Source organism: Cavia porcellus, unplaced genomic scaffold (genome assembly GCF_034190915.1).
Source record: "Cavia porcellus strain 051 isolate PalLab524CR breed Dunkin Hartley unplaced genomic scaffold, mCavPor4.1 scaffold_15, whole genome shotgun sequence".
Taxonomy (NCBI): domain Eukaryota; kingdom Metazoa; phylum Chordata; class Mammalia; order Rodentia; family Caviidae; genus Cavia; species Cavia porcellus.
Window position 1 is genome coordinate 29,193,183 of NW_026947498.1, and position 25,717 is coordinate 29,218,899.

The 25,717-nt window shown below is 33.9% G+C and overlaps 1 long non-coding RNA gene across 2 annotated transcripts in view; it reads right to left on the reverse strand.

The window, feature by feature from the left end:
* Positions 1-594: 594 nt before the first annotated feature.
* LOC134470463 (uncharacterized) overlaps positions 595-25,717 on the reverse strand; it is a 29,266-nt gene continuing 4,143 nt past the window's right edge. Inside the window, exon 2 of one of the 2 annotated variants that reach the window (XR_010039378.1) lies at positions 595-2,805. This is a non-coding gene — a long non-coding RNA (uncharacterized LOC134470463). Of the gene's footprint in view, positions 2,806-17,006; positions 17,347-25,717 lie in introns of those variants that run through there. The other variant, XR_010039379.1, reaches the window with a different exon arrangement.

Consider the following 25,717-nt stretch of genomic DNA (forward strand, 5'->3'; position numbering starts at 1 on the left):
GAGTAAGTTTCCTTCTCTTATGTTGGGCACAGCTTGAGCCACAGGGATTTTTTAATTTGCTGACAGACAGAGTTGAAGCCATGCAGGCTGAGTTTGAACTTTATTCATCCATGAGTCTTGGGGCCAGGGTTGGGTAGGAGGTGGGAGGATCAAGAGTGAGTGTCTTTCACTTTCAGCATGAGAAAACTGGAGAAACAGCTAATTTTTTTTTAAAAAATTAAAATTTAAAGATCTATTCTAACCCCTCTCTGTCACATATCTTTTTCATGCAAATGAGAGAAGACTACAGCTTCATAGAAGTTTTTCAAATAAATTGTGACATTAACTAAATGTTTCTGGAGCTACTGAGGTCAGTGTAATAACAGAAACTAAATAATATGCTAGGTGTGATGGTGTATGGCTATAATCTCTGGATGCTGAGAGTCTCAGGAAGATGGATCACAAGTTGAAACCTAGCCTGGGAAACTTAGTGACTCAGTGAAACTTTGCTTTGAGATTAAAAAGAAAAAGGGCTGGAGATTTAGCTCAGTCAAAGCTCTGGGTTCGTTCCCCAGGACTGAAAAAAAGAAAAAAATAATAATCTAACATAACTCCTTCCACACTCCCAAGTTTTTATTAGGATTTCCAGAGCAGATTTGTGATTATGAACATTTTATGACTCCTGTGGAAAGTCTGTCATGTCCAGAGAAATCAGCGACTGGCTATGTCATTATTTTCATAATAATAAACTATATTTTCAAAATAACAAATTTGGAATTCTATTTTACAACTTAATATTGAATTTTGATTTAGTAGTAAAACTGAAAGTGCCATGTCAGAATGAAACAACCCTCACAATCAAACACTGAGCACATTAATTTATGTTGTTCTACAAAAACAAATCACATGAATATCAGAAAGTTTCCCCATTAACATTATTCTTCCAATTATAATAAATGCCTCAATCATCTTTATGCATTTACAACCTGCACCTCCCTTCACATCCTACCTGATGAACAAATGTAAATTGTTTCCATTTAAGTCTATACAGATCAATTATTGAGCTTTTTACATGTTTTTTTAAACACAATTACCTTGAGAAAGAAGGATGAGTTTATGAAAGCTTCTAAGGAATTTATGCAAAACTGAAAAAAAGTGGTTCCCAAGTTGCTTTTCATTTTTAGAAAACTGTATGTGTATATTTAAAGACTGCATTATGCAGTCATTCATTCTGTAAATTAAACCTTTTGATTTTGATTCCTAGTAATATTATGCAAAGCTAGTATATGTACCTATTTGCAAATATACTATATTAGTGAATGCTTTCTTTTTCTGTTCCTAAATTGCTAAAATGTGCCAAAACATATAAAGAACATCTTAAAAGCCAAAGAAATAAAACGTTTTTCTATCATCTATGAGAAGAATAAAAGTGATATGGTCACTTCAGGTACCAAAAGATATGTGGAACTGGGAAGCGGGGGAGGGGAGGGAGGCACCCCCTGCATGCATTTAAAGCACACTATATGAAAATCATGAACAATTTACCCAGGAGCCTGTAATCACTGAAGCACAGCTATTAAACATGAATTGCATTTTGATGAAACTGGGCTTTGGGAAATTTTTCCTAACCCTGTTTTTTTTTTTTTTTTTTTTTTTTTTTTTTTGCTGCAAAAGTAACTGTGAGCACTTTAGTTTCTTTGAGGATATCAAAGGTGGAGAAGAGATTCAGTGAGGAAATAGGGCCAAACCACAGTTGCTTGGACATTCCAGGTTATTTTGTCACGATATATCTTTAGAACAGTGATTGACATAAAATGTTCCTGTTTTGTCCTCTGATAGGTTCTGCTAGCCTAGGGCTTAGCTATCTGTACGATTACATCCATCCAGCTTGGTACCAGACCCAGAGAAACAACTTATCTCTCCAATAGTAATTTCTATCTTCTCCTTCCATCCAGAGACAAACCTCCTGCTCCCTTTTTATGTATGCACTTAAGCCTTCTCTGATCCCAAGACTCCACAACCACCCAAGTCTCCACCCCCCCATAAATCTTTCTGTTTCCTGTTTTACACAGGCAGATGCTCCTTCAAATCAGCAGTTAATATGTCGTTTTGTTCCTCCCGAACTCCTCCACGTCTTTGTTCTTGTTGAGAGGTGCTGCACCCCTATGAAACTCTCCCATGCCTGTGTTAAAAGCCTCCTCCTTTGTCTCCTTCTTATCTCTCTCATTTTCTCTATGCTGCTTCAGATAGAGTACCAAAAATACTCAATGATTTTCCTTATTCTATAGATTGTATTTGTACAATACAGCACATAGTCCTGTTATGGGACAGAACCTGAGATGACATGTCATTTATATCGCTAAGATGTTTCTGTATCTTTTCATCTAGTCTTAAACTATGCACCTACTTTAATAAATAGGAAAATTTTAAAAATAAAAGAAGGACTTGGAAAGGCCTCTATACTATTTGAGTCTAGAGAGTGGAATTTTGCAAAGGGTCAAGCAATCAAGGAAGAAAAGCTGAGTGTAGATAAGAAAAGAACATTTCTACTAAATCATGAAGAAGACCATGGACTCAACTATATTTTCTATTCTAGAGTGTTGTCTTACTGAAGGTGCGTTAGTATGATCAAGTCTTCTCAAACACAAACACAGTGCTGATATCATGCAGATAAGGAATAATTGAATATTCAATATTTGTCCACTATTTATAGATGTATAAAGCTTATCCTCCTTGTGGTTTGATGACTTGCGTATATTCTTGTAGTTCTAGCAGCTCTCATCTTCATTACCTCAACTCTTTTGAGAGGTCTTCTTTGGAAAAAATCTGGAGGGAGAAAATAGAATATAAGATTTACATGACACTTGGAATTAATGAAATAGTCAAACACAGAAATTCATAACAAATTATTGGATTTGTGTGATAATTGAAAAGTAACCTCAAATAGTTACGTGTCAGATGGGCCAAGTTTGTGTCTCCCAAATATCAAAGAATTAATTTTAAGGTTGAAGGAGTTTAAGATTAAGAATAATTTATGAGAGGAGGCTCCACAGAGAAAGGAGGAGCTCCAGAAGTGGCTTATTACATAGCCTCTTTCTCCAAGAATATTTTATAGAGCAAAATCACAAGGTAGATCTAACATGGATCAAACTACCATAGGAACCAATAGGATCACAAGTACAGTCACTTAGCTAACATTGATCCAATAGGGAAGTGAGGCATGCAGTAAGGGTATATGGTGAGCACCATAAACTTTTAGTTTATTTATAACTTCTAAAATAGAAAATCAAAGACATTTTTGGAAAGGATGGGTCCAGATGTTTTAGTCACCCATGTATGTCTGATGTGTATCTAGGCCCACTGGACCAGGTGGTGCTGATTACAGTATAACATCAAGTTGCTTTTTATCTGTGGGAGTGTATAGACTGGGTTATTGCATCTTCATCTTGACTGCATTTTCTCTGTTGCATTTACCCATATTTCTGTTTATAACCATTCTGTAAATATAACAAGCACATGATATATGCCATGCACAGCACAAAATAGCATTTTGATAAATGTTATTCAAACAAGCAAAATATTAAGTGAAAACAGTTTGCAACACGTTATGATGAGAAGAAACTTTGTCAAATTTATACAATATTTCTATTTCTTTTATGGGGAATAGGGTACCGGGGATTAAACTCACAACCTCACATTTGAAAGGCAGCACTTATATCACTGAGCTAAATCCCTGGCCCAATATTTCTATTTCTTGTGAAGTAAATCTTTTGATTTTTCCTCCTAAAATCTATCCTTTCATTCTTTCTGGAGCTGTGGTCTAGGTCAGTTTAGTTTCCTTGCTTTATTCCTTAAATATAAAACTTTGTCCTTTGTGCCTGTCGATGCAACTGGAATACATCAACTGGCTTGTCTATTACTATTAATGTTATTGATTAAGTAATCTTCATCTTGGTATTTCTAAAGAAATAGCCAAAATACTTTGGTAATTCTATTTGTGATGATTTAAAAGCAATGAAGCAAGGTATTTCCCCTGAATACTGTTTTTTGCATGACAAAGGAGCTAACTACTTAATTCTAGGGGTCTGTTATTATTTGTAAACTGGTTCTTAACTAAGGGTACTTACAGATGCCTCTTGGTCCAGATGGTACCATTTAACTGCCTGCGTTACTCATGAGTGGTTTTCTGCTTTAGCTTTAAACAAATACTCAACACAGAAATTCTGTTATCAAGAATTCTTTCTCAAAATTGGAACAAAATCCTGAAGTGCTGCATGAAGTGGCAGCATAAGCAATTTTCTTCAACGTGGGACACATGAGTTAAAAACTAAACCGAGCATGACCGTGCTGGTGGGAACAAAAAGAGCTAAAGCTAAAGTGGGAAGAGAAAAGATCTCTGGACTTTATCTGAAAACAAGAGTGCGAATCTCGATGTGAAGAGGTGATTCTTTTCACGGAATTTGTGAAAGGACAGAATAAGATTATTAATATTTGAGGCACTATTTCTGGTAAATGTTAATAAATATTACCAAAAAACAAAGTTTCTGCAATTACACTCATTTCAAGAATATTAACTTAAACTGGGAAGTAAATTTTCTGTAAGACTGCTTAGTTTTTTGATCCCCAGTAAGCTTTCTTGTTGGAAAGATATTCCATGGAACACATTTTGGAATTAAGTTACTCTGCAGTGCTGTTCAAACACAAACGTAAAGAGCTTAGACGGAACACATTATCTGGGATTTATATTTTATTTATTTTTGTTCAGGAATGTCTTGACTATTTTTTCTCATATCTGCTCCCTCAAGCAAAGTGTGGCATGTACCCTAATTAGGAAGATACCAAGTATGAGACCAGCTTGGGCAACTTAGACCTTTTTGAAAAGAAAACAAAGCAGTGGTTGGGATATGGCTAGTAAACACCCTGAAAGTTATTCCTTTGTTTTTGAGCCATTATTATAGACAGCTAAATAAAGTAGAAATATTATAAGCAGTTAGACATGGGTAGGCAGGCCCTCAAGGGGGTCAGTGCAGAAGATGAAAACATATTACAGCTATGGCTGAAGGTGCATCTGTTGAAGGCAGAGCTCAACGTAAAGATGGAATGACCAGGCCTGCGTGCCTCCCCATGGATAAGCAATATACCCAGATTGGTGACAAGACTTCCTGATCCTTCCCTTCTTAAAAGGATTCTTGTTCTTTCCCTGTATACTTGCTACATTTCCCTACTGGATCAATGTTACCTAAGTGGTTACACTTGTATCTTATTTATTGGTTGATCATAGTGTTGACCTGTGCTGTATTCACTTTGTGATTTTGCTCCACAAAACTTCCTCTGTGAAGCAGAGTCCACAGCAAAGCATTTTTGGATCTTCTCTCTTAAAAGCTGTCTCTATCAATAGTTTTCCTGCTCTTAACCTCCATTACTCCTTAGCATTCATCCTGTGATTTGGGGGAACATGAATACGGTATATCTGACCTCTAGTAGGCTGGAAGTCAGCTATATTTATTTCCCCTACGATACTGTGAGAACCAAGCTTGCCTTCCTTATTCCCTTTCTTCTAAATATGAGACTTTGATCCTTTTCCTTATCTATGAAACCCAAGTTAGAAAATATGTTTCCTATTTAGTTGTCAAAATCATCTCATTATATATATATATATATATATATTTGTTGTTGTTGTTGTTACCAGGGATCAAACTCATGACTGTGTGCTTGCAAGGCAGGTGCTTATGGCACTGAGCTAAATCCCCAGCCTTTATATATAATATTTTAAAATTAATTAGCAATTATGGTATTCAGTACATCAATACTTGAACAAAAGCAAAGCCAGGTGTGGTGGTGCACTCCTGATATCCCAGCACTCGGCAGGCTGAGGCAGGAGGATCTTTGCTAGTTTTGAGACCAGCCTGGGCTACAAGGTGAGCCCAAAGTCAGCCTGAATCACATAGCGAGCCCCTGTCTCAAAACGACCAAAAAAAAAAAAGGAAAATAAAAACTTCATTTGTGTTCAGAGGATGGGAAAAAACTAGCTGAACCTCTCAGTTTTATACATAATATATATAAAGATATTGTTTTACCTCTTTTGTGGGACTTTTATTCTAGAATTGTATTAGTATAGCTTAGGCTGAAGCTATATGAAATATTTTAAGCTATATTTTGCATTTTTCTTAGACACCCTTGCAAAAAACATTGGCATCTTAAAGAAACAACTGAAGTACTAATAAAACCTTTGATTCATATCCTACAGTCCATTTACTTGTGAGCTCTGCAATTGTGCTGCCCTCAGGTTTCTCATAAGTAAAGTGGTTATAGGAATAACAACTTTGTAGAATATTTGTGAAATACAAAGATGGTATTTACTAGATGCAAGCTATTGACAAATATTTCTTTAGGAGGGTATTAAAAAGGCAGATACTCAAATTTGTGTTTTTAAACAAAGTTGAGTAAAAATGAGTTTAAGATTTAGTCTATGATCACAAATTCTTAGTTTATAAAAATTAGGGAAAATTTATGTTTATTAGAAGAACTCTAATATAAAGGATAATGCAGTGACTTCTGATTTGTAAAGAGTAAGACAAAGTAGCTAATACATGCATCTTTGGGAACTTCCCAGCGACATTTCACCTATAATTTTTCTATGCATATCTCTTTCTCTTGAGTGTTCACTGTTACTTAGATCTTATACTAGGATTTGAATTTTAGCTATTGTATTTTAACATTTTATAGTATTTTATAGCTTATTTTATTTTCTTGGTGGCCTCTGGAATGTTACTAATTATCCTCATCTTAAAATTGTCTGGATCGTAAATACTTTCTCTTACTTTCAGAGTCTGGATCATCTGTCTGGCAGTGATGAGTACATACAAAAATCATTCTGAACGTTGGCAAGTATACGGTCCTTCCCTGAGATACAGGGCTGAAGACTTCTGGCACCATCTTTTAAGATGTGAAAAGTGGGCTGCCCTCTGTGCTCAAGAATTAGTTGATTTGTAACTGAAGTCACTTAGAGTAAGACATCAGCATCCCCTCTGGAGTTTCTAGCAGAGATAGTGCTAGTTTGGGACATTCCAGAGCAAGGGATTGGCGTGGCTAGTCTGCAGTTCATTAACTAATTTGCACAATTGACTGTTCCTATGTGGTGTTTCCTGTCTCTTAGATGAGATTATTTTGGAGTTCTGATGGTAATGTCTTCTTCAGAGTAATTCTCTTTTTTCCTATGTTTTATTAAAGTTTACTCAGGTCTGTTAAGTTTTCCCATCTGTGTTCATCTGTTTAGTATATTCAGATTTTTTTTTAAAAAGATTCTACAAATTTATTCTAATTTTCTACTTGCTTCTTCTTGATCTCCTGTGATTTGAGAAACAGAGGGAAAGATAAAGTCATATGTAATCTTGATCTGCAAAAACTTAAAATGATTTCATTCTTTTTAAAATTACTTTTATTTGATACATTATGATTATATATATCTCATGCTGCATGTGCAAAAAGTTTGCAAGAATAGATGGCTTACTGATCCTGAAGATTAATGTTTCTCAAATCAGAACATGTGTAACAACAAGGATATATGGTATATACGAAGCTGTGGATATATGTGGTCCATCTTCCTAACATGTCAGTAATCCTAGAAAAAGAAACAAAGAATGTCTTGTATTTAATTTTCTCTTTATTATAAAAGTATGAATAGAATACAGGATAAAATCCATAGTTTTTTTCATTAATAATAAAATTAGATAATAGCTTTCAAAATAATTCAGGATTAATTGGGACTCTTCTAAAGTGAATCCCTAAGGGCACTCATTATATCTTTTCTACTACTCTTGCTAAATTATATGGAAATTGTTGGGGGGTCTTGTGTAGGTGAAAATGTATGGTCTAAAATGCAGATTTCATCACTCATATCATTATCACAGTTTGAGTAACAACCGTTTCAACTTGATGTTTCAAATATTTGACAAAAGGGAAATGTAAATAAATCTCATTGTTACCAGAATTTTAGGGCAAAACCCTGGCTATAGGGATCCCAACAAATCAGGGTAGGGAATCCATCCCACAATGTAGTCAAGGAGACAGCGATGATGAAGGAAGAGAAAGGAGCTTTAATCAGGAGGGCCATGCTGGCAAGCACAGAAAAGGAGACTTAAGATCTGTCTTTTAGTAGTTAATGCAAACTTAGGGATTTTGTAGAAGAAAGAAAGAAAGAAAGAAAGAAAGAAAGAAAGAAAGAAAGAAAGAAAGAAAGAAAGAAAGAAAGAGAAAGAAAGAAATAAACAAAGAAACAAAGAAAGAAACAAAGAAAAAGAAAAAGAAAAAGAAATTTTGAAGGCTTGCATGCCTTCAGGGTATGTGTAGGCATACATGAAATCCTGGTTAAACAGTGACCTAGTTGCTTACAGTCTCAGGACTGTTTCTGCAAGGCTCTGAGAGAGCCATCACCATTTGAGGGAGCAGTGTTATTCCCATGATGATGTGACAGTTCTTGCTTAGAGGAACAGCCTATTCTTCTCGGGTAATTTCTCGTGCTTTGGATGATCTCGTCATGTGATGGTACATGAGGATATGCTTTTCCTGCAATCCAAGGTTTTTGTAGATTTAGAAAAATGAAGACTTGTTGGCATCTAAGCATTGCTTCAGAGGGTCTGAAAATGACAGTCTAAAATCTGACAACTGAATGTCCTTGCAAATCTTGCAAATTACCTCAGATACTTTTATCTTAGTGCTCTTAATCATGAATGGGAGGAGATATAGACCAGGTAAACTTAGGGTCAATGAATCATACATTACAGACATTCCTTAAGTGTATGAACATGCCTACATGCAGAGCTGAGCAGGAATTTGATTCCCAGTTTTAAGGTAATAAAGAAAAAAAATAATGTAAAGGTAGCAATGCCATTCTTTATTCTGCTTTTAGCTACCTGAAGGGCATTTTCAGACCTAACCTCTAATTCCCTGTTACATAATAAAATTGTGTGTGGGTGTGCATCTATGTGTGTTTCTCTAAGTTATCATCTCACAACTTTTAAAACTGAATTTTTACACAATACTAAAATACTCTGGAAGTCACGAAGAAGTTGGAAATAAAGTGCATGCATATTCAAATTACTGAAATGACAGCTGTATTTTTAGCTGATTTTCATTTATGGATGCCTCTCAGTTTTCTATCTAAATGTAGACAGATAAAGCCATGAATTCTGGTGATTTTTTTTCATTGTGGGCACTTATTTTAGAGATGCCTACAACTAAGAAATATGTAAAAATGGCTGCTTCTTGTTAGTCTCACATTTTTTCTCCTTCCCCTTAGTTTCTTTGAGTGCCAGAGCCAACCAACTTTGAGGGAAGAATGGAGCATTATTTTTCTTGTTTTCCCTATTCCTTCTTTCTCTTCATTTTAGAAGACCCTTGAGGGAAAAATTTATTTGCCTATGACCTTTCTTCTCCTTCCTGTGCAGGACACCAGACTGACAGGTTCTGTGCCAGTGCTGCTGTGTGTAAGATCTTGCAAGCAGGGAAAGTACAGGGATGCATGCTTTTCCAACATAGTTCCTATTTAAGCAACCTCCACTCGTGAGGCTCAGTAGAAATAATTTCAAGAATAAATTTTTGAACACTAAATTTGAAATCATGAATCAAAAGTTTCTAAAAGCAAATATTAGATAATCAAAGCAGTAATTCACACCTTAGAGCTGGGAAACAATATATGAGAACAACCTCCACAGCCTGAATGTCTGCTTCAGAGAAATGTAGCTTCTTGGATATTTTCACTAAAAAGTGAATGTCTTTAGTGAGAATTTACTGCCCACAAAAACTAACCACTGGCAAATTTCATTGCTAAAATGTCTGTTCTTAAAATTGGTGTAAATTTAGCTGTCTTCCATTGCATATTATTGGTGATATTCTCTAGAATAAAAACTAATTTTACTTACTTTTCTCAAGGATGTATCTTCAAATATTTGAAGAAGTAATACTGGTATCTTCCATTAATCTAGTGGTTTGCTATACCTGGCATATACGGATTACAGAAGCTAATCTTTAAATTTTAAGAAATTTGTAAGCTTGTAAACATAGACATTAATAAAGCGAATTATACAACTTTTAAGGAAATTATGTTAAAAACAAGATAATGAAGACAGTTCACCACTTTCTAACTATTGCATTTTAGTATTACCTATGATTAGGTTTATTTCAGCTACTTCAGTGTATAGCTACATGACAGAAGTACAGAAATACTACTTACTGCTCTTGAAATGCTACACAGATTGATCTTCACACCCATCAAAAATTCAGAAATTAAAAATCTTAATCTCTCATGATATTTGGAGGTGGGTCCTTTAAGGGTGATTGAATCATGTAAGTGAAGACCTTAAGAAAGAGATTAGGGTTCCCTAGAGAGTCCATTTGCCTCTTCATCATGAGAGAATCCAGAACGACAGTGACCTTCTCTGAACAAGGCAGTGGCTGTTACCAGACATGAAATATGTTGACAACTTTATCTTGGACTTCCAGTCTCCAGAATTGTGAGAAGTAAATTTTTGTTGGCTATGTTATTAGTTCATGATGTTTTGTTATAGCAGCCTGAAAGGTCCCCCTCATTGGTGCTACTGCGTATCTCCTCCTAGGCCTGCATTCCACGATGCTATGTGTACTGGAAGTAGGCCATGGTGAGCATATTTACATAATGGAAATTAATAAATTCTAAAAGTAAGACTTTTTCTCTTTTTCTTTGGCTATCTGGTTGTTGGATATTATTGGCACCCCACTGCCTAATCCCTTGTCCAGCCTAAAAATATATGCAGCTTTTTTTATTGTCTTATAGGGTCTCAAATTTCATATCACTGTCATTTTATGAGCAACACTACTGACCATACCCTCCTTCAGATGACATTTAATTCTGCATGTTAGCAGTCAGAATTTAGCACAAAATTTAAAGGTCTAATAGAAGAATTCCTAGTAATCATTATATGTTGCTATTTCTTATATGAATTAATGAAACATTGTTGTTTTACACATTATTTGGATTTTATACACAAAAAACCAGAAGTACAAATTTCCCTACCTACCTTCAGTTTTTTGTAAGACTTCAATAATATCAACAAAAAGCATCACAAACTATATTAACAGAAATATGGATAATTATTAGACTTCATTAATGGTAACTTGGTTCAGGTCACAGAAAGTAATGTTTTTATGTGCTTCAATGATCAAACAAATGTCAAACATTATTTTGACTGTTAGTTCTCATTTTAATAACAACCCTGGTAACTTAGGGTAACTCAGAGCAGTCAAATTGGCAAGAAGTCTGTTTTTCTGTTATTCTATGACAGGCTGAAATGAACAACTGTATTCTGCTGAAATTAAACCTAAAATTGCTTTATATTCTCAGGTACTTCACTAGAATTATTACAGGTTTTTCCGTAACTGGATAATATACATATTAGTAAATGAGAATATATTCTATATAAGTCAAGTTTTTACTAGCTTTAAAATTTATAAGTAAAATATTCTTTAAATAGTTTAATTTTCATTTTTATATTAAAACATACTCCATATTCTTAGGAAGGAAAAAGACTTCACATTTTACACACATAAAAACCAAGATCTCTAGTAGCATAAAAAGCATCAAAATTATTCTGAGGGATACTAATAAATTTAATGAATGTAACTAGATATAATTGTGACAAAAATCATCAGAAATACAGAGTAATACATTACAAAAATAGAGACACGACTTTGTGGCAGAAATAAAAGGAAGAAGACAGGGCAAAAGAAACTCAGCCTTGGGAAATGAGGCCACGAAGTGTTCATATATGTTATAAAAGAACAGAACTACACTTTGTAAGCAGTAGAAACTGCTGACTGTTTTCAGTGACTGAGTGGTCTGCAACACTTGTTTGCAAGATAGCTCTGGCAGTATTATGGCCTGTGTCGGAAAAAACAGGCTGATACCAGGGCGGTTATTAATGAGTGTTCTGCAATGCAATAAGCAGCATAAACTGTCTGTTAAGTTTGCAAGAGTTCCAGTGGGAGTGGGCAACAATTTAGATCTCACAACTACCTAAAATATTAGCTAAAACTATAAAATAAAGGAGTATACAGACAAGAAAAGTTATCAAGTACAGTAGAGAAAATATACCTAAGCATCTTAGGAAAAAAGAAAAAATTAAAAAGGTCATTTTACAATACCAAATGCCAGAAGATAAAATAGCATATATTATTTGAACAGTATTCTGAATGAGCTTCTTCTTAAATATTTCATATGATAGCTAATATTTAAAATTATTTTCTTTAAATTTAAAGTGTATATTATCACTATAAATAAAAATATAAAAGGCATCTGTAACCTAAATTGAAAACTATTAATACCATATAAGAGAATAATATGTCACTGAAAGTTGCAGTTTTAATAATCAGTTGTTCATGCACTATACTTTGGGAAATGCAAAATTAAGAAAGGTACTCATGATGTTTAGTGAAAACATATAGGAGTTTCCTTTTAGGGAAAATAGATGGTTTATGAGCAGGCTGACTCTACAGGGTTATTGTTGTAAAGAACTGAAGAACTAGAAGTGAGGGATGTACCTTTGAAAAACAAGAACAGTGTTTTTCTGATGATTCAGTGTGGAGTTTGGACATGTACATCAGCACATGTAGAAGTGGTATCTTTCTTTTCAAGCCTATACCAGACTTTTGCTTTCTCTGCAGTTTTCTCTCTGATACCATCATTTCCTACTACCAGTGATGGGAAATCTATTTTTTTAAAAAGTGCCCTTCTCTGAATAAAGAGTAAAAACATAGTCTATGCGAAGCTGAATAAATTAATCTGTAGTACAAACAATTGTTTTAGAATTGACATAATACTATAGGATAAGTCTGGTTTTCCTTATGTAGTGCTAGAGAACAAGGCTAAAGCATAATAAATTTTTCTTCCATTGCTTTTGAATCCACTTTTTTTTGTGGGGAAAAAATTCCTTTCTTTATAGCTACTAGTAAAGTTGAAGGAAGAACATTCTTTCATGGCAAAAGGATATGCTGTAATGTACATATCTTCCTAAATGTTAAAAATTTATTTAGATTTATAAAGAGGTTGTCTTTATACAATAGAAACCTCTCAGGAAGTCCAACTTCTTATTTGTTTGTTCTTTCAAGTGAAACAAACCATCATTAAAAAGGTTCAGCTTCAAATTAAGACCTTTTAGAGGCTTACAAGGACTTGCTGACAAAAGTTCAAATCTCTTAGAAAATGGCTCATTGCTGTCTCAGAGAAAGAGAAAAATAGCAACTGATGAGATTCAAATCATTCTCTATCTTCTCTTTCATTAATTTTAAACATAATTCATAGACCACTATGTTCTGAAAATCAAAAGAATTATTCCTTATTGTAGCCCACCATTTTTCACCATTATATACACACAATGTCCAATTTCACCCCACTCGTTCAAAATGGCGCTGAAAGCAGGCAGAGAAGATTAACTCCAATACATCCAGTTGGCTTTAATTCATAGTTTTATAAAGGCCTTTACTAACCTAAATATGTATTTACACAATAGAATATGATGAGTCATTTCTAAAATGTAAACATAGTAGTTTAAAAAATTGCTTAAATATGTATTTCTGCCTGAGATTTTCTTGGGATATTGCTGTGACTCACAGTAATAATTCCCTAATATTTGAATCACACCACTTCTTAGCACATTACAAATAAAGAACTAACAAGAATGATAAAGGACTAGAGGTAACTCTCGCAGTAGAAAATATTTTCATGTTTTATCTTTCTTTACATTAGACAGCCATAGAGGCATTGGCCCTTTTGTGAATGGATACAACTTCAATCTATTCTGACTATATTTTAAAGTGTATTTTATATTAAAAACACTTTGAATCTTATTTTCTGTTTGGTGAGGTTGGTGGTGACTACCATTTTGGGGCCAATGTCAGCGTTATTATATGTCTGATGTTGGTATATCTCTTTTTAACATGCTATTGATAGTTATGAATCTGTACTAGGCTTCAAAGCAATGTAATGGGGAAACATGATTACCATAAACTCTTATGTACTCATCATTTCTTAAACTAGGGAGACTATGCATGACTCACATTTATACATGTGAGTTTGATTTATTTTGCTTATGAGTATGGAATCAAGTTGCATCCATTTATTTATAAATATCTCAATGTGATCATTCTTTATAGCTGAGTGGTACTCCATTGTATAGAAATACCACAACTTTTTTATCCATTCCTCAGTTGATGGACACTTACGTTGTTTCCATGATCTGGCTATTGCAAATTGTGCTGCTATATACATGGGTGCACATATATAACTGTTATGATAGTTACTGTTAATTACGGGTTGTCTTGTAGTGAAATACTGTGTTGCTAACATTGTTCTGTTCTGATCTGCTTTGTTATGTCCTCTTTTGTCTTAATCTCCTTAAATTAAAAAAAAAAAAAAGAAATAAGAGTGAAGAATTGCAGTGACCATAGGTATGCACATCAAAAGCAAATCTGGTGTTCAATCTCTACGTTTTCAATGGCATCTGTTTATATAGTAAAGCAGTTTAATCTAAACATTATTCCAAATTATTTTGTCGTATGTTATTTCTATACTGTGAGTAGTCTCTGAGGTCTTCCATAGATGTATCTTTAACATATTTGACTTTCTGTGAACTCTTCAATCTCAGCTTTCTTCACCCCTCTTCATTTTGTAAAATAACATCTGACAAGAATGGATTTTCTGAATAACAGACTTTATTTTATGATTATTTATTTTTGTCTTTTTTGAGACAGGATCTCACTATGCAGTTCAGGCTGGTCCTAGGTTCATGTAGCCCAGGCTGGTCACCAAATTGCAGTGATCTTCCTACTTCAGCCTCTCAAGTGCTGGGACTACAGAAATGCACCACCACACCCGGTATGAATAATAGACTTTAAAATGCAGAAGTTTACAGAGAACATTTTTCTGATAAATGTTCTGTAGATAAATATATGTTGAAGAAATTAATGCAGCAAAACTGACTAAGAAGAAATGTTGAATTGAGAGACAGTCATAACAAAGGTCTGGGGAGTTTCAAGGAGACTCTGGAACTGGGATATTTTTTTCAGACCTATTTTGCAATGAGGCCAAGGTGGATCAAGTAATGCTTTGGTTAGGAACCTGAGGATTCAATGTTTAGAACTGTATAATCGTTGGAGCAGAGCCTGGTACCTGTTGGGAGCCGCAGCCCCGAGCCCGGTCGCCTCACTTGGCGGACGTGAGGCCTGTAGTAAAGAGTAAAGCCTGAGGTAGATTACCCCTCCCATCGAGCACGTTAGTTTCCTGCTTACCGCGTAAGCAACCCGCTCAACAATATAGTCTGCCTGGCAACTGATGATGTTAGCCAATCAGCTTGCCTTGCTCACTTTAACATGATTGGACACTGTATCCGTATATATACTGGTGCCACCCCTGGGGGGGAAGAAGAAGCCCGGAAGTAGAAGCCCAAAAGGAGCCGCGGGGAGCGGACCAAAAGAGGCTTCGGCTGGGAGCGATCCCAGGGCAGGCTGTACGGAGAAGGAAAATAAAAAGAAAAGGTTGTCCACTGCCAGACTTTGTCGTGTGTCCTTCCTGCCGGCCAGGAGCGACATCGACAGGTACCAGTTGTCAAATTTTGGGTTTCTGGATTACCATGTAAGGTCTCTGGTTACACTCCTGAAGCGTGAAATCCAGTACTCCCAAGCATTCCAAAATCAATCCAACAGATACATAAATGGAATCATCTTGCAGATTTCAACTTCAACAAAGCCCATCATAGAACTAAGTTTCATGAGTGACCCCAGTTAACACCACATGTGAGCATAAAAACTGATCCCCACCGGTCCACAAAATTATAAGAAATATTAGATTGTTTTCTTTGTTAGCCAATAAGTTTCTGGTAGTTATACAATAACTGACAACTTAAAAACAAATAAATGAAAGAAATAATGGATGAGTAAATAGTTGAACAGAACAAAAACATTTCTAAATGGGGACACATTTTATTACCTAGGAAATCATGGAGAGGTTACACGTTCTTCCCTAATACTATTCCTGGTAACATTTTCCGTGAAGCTTTCCACCTATGATTGCCAATGAAAGGAAAGCAAAGGTGCTATGAAAAGATTCTGCATTTTTGCGTGTGTTAAGATAAAAGTGAGGGAGAAATAAAAGAATGTTGTTGGCTTGTCCCCAAAGGTTTAGATCAGAATGCTTTCTTTTTTCTACTTCTTTTCAGAGAAGAATCATGCTATGAATTTTTTTGGGTCCTTTATTTCTAAAAAATATTGAAGCAAACTGAAAAAAAATGAGGTACAAAAACCTAAAGCAATGAAGGAAATGATATGGAAAGTAAAACTTTTATGCTGTGGTAAAAAAGAACTTCTAAATCAATATAGTCTAAAACATCGGAAAGGACCCAAATGTCATCAATTGACTGCATATGCATACTAAGTGAGTAAAAACATTTAAAAAATATTATATTGAGGCAACAAGATAGGGAAAGTTTATTTCAAAATAGATCAGCTATACTTTAACTGGGGTGTTTGCATTTGAAACTGATTGCTTGTCTTAATTCCTCAGGGACTACAGAGTACGTAAATGACAGACATAAGGAAATAAGAAGGAAAGGAAAGGATAGACTTTATAGATACTACTAAAAAAGCAATAATGAGGAATGATTTAACAAAATTCAAAGGTTTCGGATCATTTGAGAGTCTAAAGCAGCAGATGGCAAACATAGTTCAATTCAGACGAACATTAAAAAGGATGTGTAGCAATGGAGAACTACAAAAGAAGGCAGTAGAAACACATTTCAGTGGACTAATCACCCAACACACCAACCAGAATTTGTTTTGAAAACTTTTAACTACCAGCTTAGTGCAAAGAAACAATCTAAGATGAAGGCCAGAATAAAAATGAATTCCAAGTTTTCATTCTTAACTGTTGGCAAAACAGGAAAAGTAGACAAGATGAAAAATACTTAGAAATAGAAAAACGTACTTCATGAGGCATGAGAGTCTTAGTTACAAATCCCAGGAGATTTAATTTGTTCTATAGATATAAAAATATTTGGTAGGTGTGTAAATTAATTTAATAGTGTACATTTTAGTGCTTTATGAGAGCTAGTGCCTAAAAATAACCAAAAGAAATTTTCCAAAGTAGAAATACGTTGTATAACATGTAAACTACCATTTGTTTACACTGACTGTGACAAGTGAGAATCCATTATACATTTACATGGCTGATTGATCAGAGCGTGTCCTTCTCAATATAGGACTCTTTTAATGTTTAGTCTCTGTATTTAGGCAGATATTTCTCATGTGGACAGTTCAAGTGGCTTCAAAACCTGTACCTTCATCCTGTTAATAAAAAAACAAAAGAAAAGGAAAGAAAATATAAAACCTCATTGGGTTGTTCTATGTTATACAAATTACTCCTAAACAGCAAGGTTCATCTCTCTTTTTCAGTCTTTGACAATCACATTTTTAAAAAAAAAAAAATTCTCAGTGATGATTATGGAAGAAAATGGAAATACTTCATGCTCTAATCTTTCTTTAGAGACAATTTTGACTCTAGTAGAAATGTTACTTACATACTCTTGAATTAATCTATGCTCTCACAGTGCATATTAGTGGTTTTGTACTGAATTTTAAATTATCCTATTAGAAATATCTGGAATGAAAAGATTAGGAAAGAAAATAGATAGCTAATATGTCTATGGCATGATGGGACATTTTAAGACAGAAAAACCTTAAATGGAGTTCCATGGAAGTCTGTGTACAAAATGTAAAATATCTGTAAAAATAAAATAGACACCAAAATCTGATATAAATAATTATGATGGGCTCTTGTGTTGTGTTTTAGAAGTTAAAAATAATGGTATTTACAGTATTACTCAAAACTAATTCTTCATTATTCTCTGTTTGTCTTTGGAAAAGTTTAATTGTAACTAGAATTATTTTCAAGTTAAAAAGATAAGAGGATTGACTTTTTAAACCTTATAGCAAGTTTCTTTGCAAGGCTGCTTATATTTCTCAATATGGAGAACTGTAAGTTTCACAATGAAATTATAAAACTTTTAGTGTACTTTTATTGTTTGCTTTGTGCTTCATCCATCTGCCACATAGGAGTATTCTAGTTAGTATTTTGATAAAAGCTTGAATGCTTACCAGGTGTAATTTTCAAGTTATTGTCATATAGGAATTGAAATAATTGTATGTTTTAAAAATGTATTCTTGTTCACTAAAAGTGTTTAATATTAAAATGAATTTAGAATCACTAAATAAAATACATTTGAGTTTATTAAAAAGAGATTCAAGGGGCTGAGGGTTTAGCTCAGCGGCATAAGCGCCTGCCTTGCAAGCAGGCAGTCATGAGTTCGATCCCTGGTACCGATAAAAAGGAAAAAGGCAAAAAAAAAAAAAAAAAAAAAAAAAAAAAAGAGATTCAAAATAATTTACATTTTTGGAGAATTTCAGTTTCCTTCAGTTGGTATTTAGTCACATGTAAATACTACTTTCACTATTGAAAGAAACAAGGCTGGGGATTATCTCAGAGACATAAGCGCTTTCCTGGCAAACATGAGGTTGTGAGTTTGATTCCTGGTAGAAGAACAAAATTTCCTCTCAGCTAGCACAGAGTTGGTCTTTGACAGGCTTGAGAGCAGGGCTTCTCTTGCTGGGGATTTAGCTCAGTGGCTCAAGGACTTGCCTGGTAAGTGCAAGGTAATGAGTTTGATTCCTAGTTCAAAAAAATATTAATAAAAAAGAAACAATTCTTTTTGATTTCACAAAAAACACTGTTCTTCAACTGCATGAGAAATAATACTGAGAATCAGAAAATGGTGTCATATCAAGTTAGAAATCTCTACAGCAAAGGAAACCATCAACAGAGTGATGAGACAATCCACAGAATGGGACAAACTTTGCCAACTATTTGTCAAATGGAGGGCCATCATCTAGAATATACAAAGAACTAGAGAAAAATTTGATTCCTTAAAATAAAAGATTCAGTCAAAAAAAATGGGCATTTGAAATGAGTAGACACTTCACAAAAGAAGTACAAATGGCCAATAAATACATTAAAAAATATTAATTATCACTGGCCAGAAGAGAAATGAAAATTAAAACTATGCTGAGATATTACCTTAACACAGAAAATTATATCTATTATCAAAAAAAATCTAACAATAACTAATGCTGGCAAGAATGTGTGGGAAAAGGAATTCTTCCATGTTGTTGGTGGCGTGTAAAGTAGTACAACCACTATGGAAATCAGAGTGGAGGTTCCTCAAAAAACCAAAAGTAGAAATTTCATTTGACACAGATATCCCCCTTCCGATATTTTCCCCAAATAGTTAAAATTATCGTACTATGGAGATTCATATATACCTATATTTATAACAGCACAACTTATAATAGCTACATGTTGGAGACAGCATATATGCCCTTCAATAGATAAATAGACAGGGAAAGTGCAGTATTTATCCACAATGGAATGTCACACTGCCATAAAGAAAGATAAACTTAGAGTATTCATAGGTAAATGGATGCAACTTGAGAGCATAAAGTTAAGTGAGATAAGTCAAACATACAAGCTTAAATATTACAGTGATTTTTATGATATGAGAAACACAGCATATATATATATATAATATGAGGAACACAGCATATATATGTGTATATATATATATATATATATATATATATATAAGCAAAATAGAAGATAGATAAAAAGTAAGGAGAAACTGAAATAATTTCTCAGATTGCCAATTCTGTTGTTTCAAATATATTTTAATATATATGCTAATTTGTTTCATCTATATTACTAGTTTTTCTTAGTTCATTGAAAAGAAAGTTTTGTGCTATTATCTGCTTCTTTTTTTGTAAGACAAAACCTTTTTTGTCTCCATCTTATACTCTAATTACTTTAGAGATAATGACATACATTGTATTAACTATTGTTATTCTCATAGTATTTTGCTATGAAATTTTGTTTTATAAAAAATAAAAGGAGAAAAAAGCAACCAGTATCCAATATTAACACATTATAAAGATACCTCAAAATTAGAAAGAAGCAACTACAACATAAACAGATTGAAGTCAGATAAATTAAATATAATGGAAAATTTTAAAAGGGGAAAAACAGAGTTTCTGTCTCTTGTTTTGTTATTCTCTGTGTCCAGGTGGAAGGCTATTGAATATTTGTAAAAAAAAATATTTGAACCATAATTTAGTATTTCGCAGTCTTCAAGTAAACATAATAATATTAAATCTGCATAATCAAATAAATTTTAGTTCACTAAACCTTTTGTTTCATTTAAAATTTTATGTATATTTCATTTTATGACAATAGAGAGAAGGTCACAAAAAAGGTGTAAGCAGCTCATTGTATAAAAGATCAAGACTAAAAAAGTTACTGAACTCACAGAGTAACAGAGAGTTATATTTTGAAGTAGACTTAAAGTATGATGGCTCACGACATGGTATTTATTAAGGAACACATTTCACATATGGGAGTTGACTTTTTCCTCTAATATGCTTTGCCTTGTACCTCATTTGTATAGACAAACAAAGTGCTTTTATACATGACACAGTGGTTAGGACTCCCAGTTCTCTATTGTAGTTATAAAAAAAACTTTTCCACTGTATGTTACTGTTTAAATATTAATACAAACTAAATATAAAATTGGCATCAGCAATATATAGGTCTTGGAAACTTACTTTAATTTCAATTTTTCTTAATTAGTTATACCATCCAGTGCCTAGTCAATATTTTCTTATAGATCTTGTCTTTAGTCACTTCAGGAAGCTATAAATAGTTCCTTAGACTGGGTGGCTTGAAAACAACAAAAATTCTCAATGGTTTCAAGTAACATAATAATATTAAATCTGCATAACCAAATACATTTAAGTTTACTAAAACCTCATACAGTGTATTAGCATGGTCAGGTTCTAATTAGAACTCTTTTTCTAGATTGGAGAACAATGACTAGTGCTCTCACATGGAAGAAAAAGTGGAGAGAGCTCTCAGAAGTCTCTCTTTGATAAGGAAATTAGCCCACCTGGTAGTCTCTATCCTCACAATTAAGTTACTCTCCAAATCCCTCACCTCTAAGAATCAACATATGGTGATTAGAATTTTGACATGGGAATTTTGGAATTTTATAACACCCAATCTACATCAGCCACCATACTCATGTTTTCCTTGCTGGAGTGTAGAAATACTTAGCTGTCAAAAAAAAAAAAAAAAAAAAAAAAGGTTTTTTTGCATTCTTCTGTAGTTGATTTTTTGGTGGGCAAAGACTACCCAGATAGATACTATGTTTCTCAAAGTCCCTTCCAGCTAGATGAAGTCTTTTGGCTATGCTTTCAGTAAGGTATGTGACCTGAAGTGAAAGTAACACTTCCAGGTATAGGTCTTGAAATATGGGGAATGTGAGTTCTTTATACTTTCTGTTTCCATGGGCAAGAGGATGCCATTTCTGGGACTTGACAATAACCATATGCATAGAATACCTGGGAAGATGGTAGAAACAAAATATAAGAAATTTGAATCCTTGAATTCCATAGGACAGAACTACAGGTTTACCTAAACTGCTTATTTAGATCTGTTACATAAGAAAACAATTTATATTTTTATGTCTCTATATTTTGAACATATTTATTACAATCTTTACCTTAACTACCTAGTTGGACCCTCACCCTGAAACTCATTATTTTAGGTTTTGACATTTTCCCTTCCCAAATAAAATCAGCTCATCTAATTTTATCTACTGACAAAATGTAGGTCATATCACAGTGACTATATAAAAACACAATTTCCTAGTTTGTAGTGATATTGAATGGGATTTTGGGCTAGGTTCAAGTGAAAATATTTAGGATGCTTAACAATTATCAGGTAGCATGTTTAAGCAAATTTCATCTTGCAGCATCCAGAGACTTCTAATGTCACACAAAGCTGCTTTCAAATAGTGCTGCTGAAAGGTAAACACCACAGAGACTCGGTATTTTTCATGCGTTTTACCTCTTTTGTTTGGAAGTTCCAGATAACTGCCAATGCTCATAGTCCTGATGTTATTCGTCAATTCTGTTCTGAGCATTTGTATAGATGATTGTCTACCTGGCTTTAGACCTATTTACAGTTCATTAAATAATGTATACACTCATGCAACCGATGTGTGTTATGAGTGAATGAACAGGTATCTGTTGAGTTTACCATGAGTCAAGCACTGTTCTGTTACTTAGAGATTTAGAAATGGATGAAAGAGGTAAGTTTTCAGTTCTATCAAGCTTATATTTCAATTATCAGGAGAAAAAATGTAAGTAAACAAATTGTCCTAGTATTGATAAATATTATGAAGGAAATGAAAATGGGCCACAAAATAGTGAATGAGAAAGGGGAAGGAATCTTTAAAGTGGGTGCTCTCAAATTATTTTCTGAGAAGAGATGCTGAGTTCTAGGTAACAGGGTGTAATACGAGTATTGGAGACTGGAAAATAGTGTTTTAGGTAGATAGACAACCAAATCCTTGGCAATTTTTACAATTAAGTATTATCTAATGGTTACTTAATAATAAATACTATATTAAAGATATAAAAATAAGAATTAAAAGAATTTGTACTATAAGGAGCCTAAATTGATAGACTTATAACTTTATCTTTACTTGTCTCTATTTTAGATGCTATGTGAATCTGGTATGCAGATTTCATAACTGCTAGAAGTTTTTCAACTAAAATATAGTCAAAGATATTTCTCAGCATAAAAGTTTTTAAATTTGTATTTCTTGTAATGCAAACTGCTCGCATTAAATAAAATTTTGTATGGTTTGGCAAGCACCATTAGTAAGCCTTTGAATTAATGAAATCTCCTGCATTTTTTTTTTTTTTACATTTCATTGTTGGTGTGGTTTAGACAGGGTCTTGCTATGCAGTTCAGGCTGGTCTTGAACTCACTATGCAGTTGATGCTGGCCTGAAGACTGCAGGGCGCCTTCTCAGTGCTAGGATTACACCTGTGAGTCATCAAACCTAGATTTATTTTTAATTAAATGGACAAAAGAGCCCTGGATTGAATGAATAATAAAAAGTTACAGGACTTTGATGTTTAGAATAATAATATACTGAATAATCCAGTATAAATAAACATAGTTAAATAACATGGAAAATAATTAAGTAAAAGGTTTTCTTGAGAAAAGTGTATTAGGAATTCCTAAAAACATATAGTAAATATATAAGCTTTTTTTGAGTAAATTTCCAAATATCTGAATCTTGGCATTTTTGAGCAAAAACCTATAAAAATACCACAAGAAGTAAAATCAGTGTCTTATAGGAACTAGTAGGGACAATTTCGCTGCTCAGTAGAGTATCTGTGTGATCTGGAAAATAATATAAGCATAAAAAAATGACTGCCGACAGTTCTTTCACTAAGTTCAGATAAATTGGAAATCAAATATGCAATATGGCTTTTACTTTACCTCTATATCTTGTCTGCAATACATGAAAAAAATCAAAATGATATTTGCAAAACACAACATGCACCAATCTATGAAATTTAATATCCCAGGGAAGATTCAGCATTCCTGAACAACAATATAATAAAGAAAAAGTGACTATAATTATGACTCTTATGACCATTAAGTTATTTATGTTGAGTTTATTTGTTACATCTTTTTATAAACCTTAAATAAGCAACCTAGGGAAATAATTTTCTGGGAAATGACTCAGATAACCAGAGAAAAGAAATTAAAATGAATTATTTGGCAGCCACTGTACACTAACGTCAGATTCAGTTCTACTATTGAAATTGCTTCTGCATTGTAAGTAGTTACAAAACACTTTCTCAAATGATCAACATCTATTTACAAAATCGTAGTTATGGATAATACACATAGTTACAAATGATCACGGTCCTTCCTTCCAAGAATCAATCCATGGAGAAGTATACAGAAAAATAGGTATCTTTTAAAAAGTCAAGTTCTGCCTGTGAACTTCAAGGCAATAATAAGAAATAAGCATAAAGAGTCTAGGCATAATACAAAATAAATAAGTACTACAAAAGTAGAAATTTGCAGGGTGCTAAATCTTCAGGAATCCACAGGACATTTCAAATGCACTTAGAGGACAGGAGTTTCAGAGCTAACATAAAATCTAACTCATTATCTTTCTGTATTTTCTCTTATAAGAATTCTAAATGGACGGTAACTAGAATAGCTGAATTAATCTAAACTTTTTTTTCCATCAAAAGTTCATTATAAGCGCCCTTGGCTCTGTTCTCATCTCCTTCATCCGTGCACATCTCTCCTGCAAGACTTCAAAGCGAACTTTCCACACAGGAGATAGGGAAGGGAGGCTGGGGGATGAGAACAGGGCCACCTCTGTTAAAAGAGAGGCTTAATTAAGTACATATTTGAAGAGTGCTTTGACATAAAAAAGCAGTAAGAAAACTCAGTACTATTGACACTGAACAAGAAGTGCTTGGTCCTGGGAGCAATGCCTTATACAGATTAAGGAAAAAGTTTATATTCTCCTTCTTTAGGCAAGCATTTTTCAATGGGGTTCTTTATCGATCTGTCACCCTAAGAGTCTGTAAATCAAGCATCTGCATATTGATTCCTTGTTGGTTTAGAAGGAGAGGAAGCCGAGAGTAAAAGATACATCTTAAATCTGAATAAAACTACTGGATGTGTGATGGTAAATGTGCACTCATGTCCTTGCAGAAAGGACATATTAAATATGTAATATTTGGAGGCAAATAGATTACTTGCATAACAATATGATTTTTTCATTTGTTTTTTTAAGAACATATTTTAGCATCAAAATGACCAAAGTAAATGTAACAGCGTGTAAAAATTGGACTGAGGCACTGTGATTATTGTTAAGGGGGAAACAGGAGGTGAAGGAAAGCTTTTGAGCAAGATACACAGGAAGTTTAACCAGAGCAGTTGGTCACTGGAGTCCAGGAGAGCTTTAAATATCTTCAAATGTGTCTTAGTCACTTTTCCATTCATGGGACACAATACCCAAGTCCAAAATTTAAAGGAAAAAAAGTTTATAAAAGTTCTAGTCCATAGTTGGTGGGCTGCAAGGCAGGGAAGCATGACAGAGAGGCAGACAGACAGACAGAGAGAGAGACAGAGAGACAGAGCTTGGAGGGGAGAGGAGGAAGAGAGCACATGAGGCTTTGTGTGTGTGGCAAGGGGATATATAGATATAAACCATAAGAAAACCAACTTCCTACAATGCCATTTTGTGACTCTGCTCATCTCCACTTATCCAATTAAGAACTTTTCTTTTTTAAATTTGGCTTCTACTCCTTTAACTTAGGAACAATATATATATTTTTTTCAGGAACATGTGAGTATAGGCTAAGATGAAGGCAACAGAATGGTGCATCTATTCTCCAACACTGAAATGGTCCATCTATACTTTGCTTCAACTATTTACCTGCCTTATCCCATTAGAAAGCTGAATTTCTGTCTTCTGCTTTAAAGTGAATAAAAAGTGGGCTAGAATGAAAGATTATTGGAGTGGTAGTAAAGAGACAGATAAGGTTCACGCTAAAAAACATGGTTCTGAGCAATCTTCAGTTAGTAAAGCCTAGGTAAGTAACAATTTATACTACTTATATTATTTTCTTCTCTTTGAAACTATTTGCAGGATTGATTGATAGTTTAGAAAAATGACTGACAGATGAATCAGATTTGAGTCTCTCAGGTTTTATTCACACTGTC